Source organism: Dioscorea cayenensis, chromosome 7 (assembly GCF_009730915.1).
Source record: "Dioscorea cayenensis subsp. rotundata cultivar TDr96_F1 chromosome 7, TDr96_F1_v2_PseudoChromosome.rev07_lg8_w22 25.fasta, whole genome shotgun sequence".
Classification (NCBI taxonomy): Eukaryota; Viridiplantae; Streptophyta; class Magnoliopsida; order Dioscoreales; family Dioscoreaceae; genus Dioscorea; species Dioscorea cayenensis.
In genome coordinates, this window is record NC_052477.1 from 18,164,256 (window position 1) to 18,164,856 (window position 601).

A 601-nucleotide genomic window follows, 5' to 3' on the forward strand; every position below is an offset into this window, starting at 1 on the left:
TGGGGAGTAGGCGTTTAGAGATACTTTGCAGTTTTGTTATCACTAGCCGTTCGTCGGTCGCATTCTACTTCACTTCCTCTTATTCTATCGTCGTTTGATTTGTTTTCTCTTTATTTTGAGTGCGTCAGGGTTATGGCCCGAAGGAACCCGCCGACGTAATTGAAGATGATCACTGAGACGGGCTTTACACTCGCGAGAAGAAAGGAGGTAAAGAACACATGTAGCAGAATGCGTCAAATCGAGTGAAGTGGATGTTGAAGGGTAACATGGCGAGAGCGAGAATGAACAACTGAGAGGACTGCTTTCGGATTACGCTTTGAGATCATCGGTGTGAGGACCTGATCTAGCATTGTCGCGGCCCCGATTATGGCTAGAACTTTGAGCTAAAGCCAGCATTACCGTCAGGCCATGATACAACGGTCGAGTGCAATCCAAAACAGCATATTGAGCTCTTGGAGTTTGTGACATGCTTGAAGATCATACGGTGTTACGGATGATGCTATAAGAGTTGAGGGCTTTCCATTTTCTCTAAAAGGAATAGCAGCGGTGGCTACATTCTTTACCACGAGCATCCATCACTTGGCAACAATACGTAACTTCC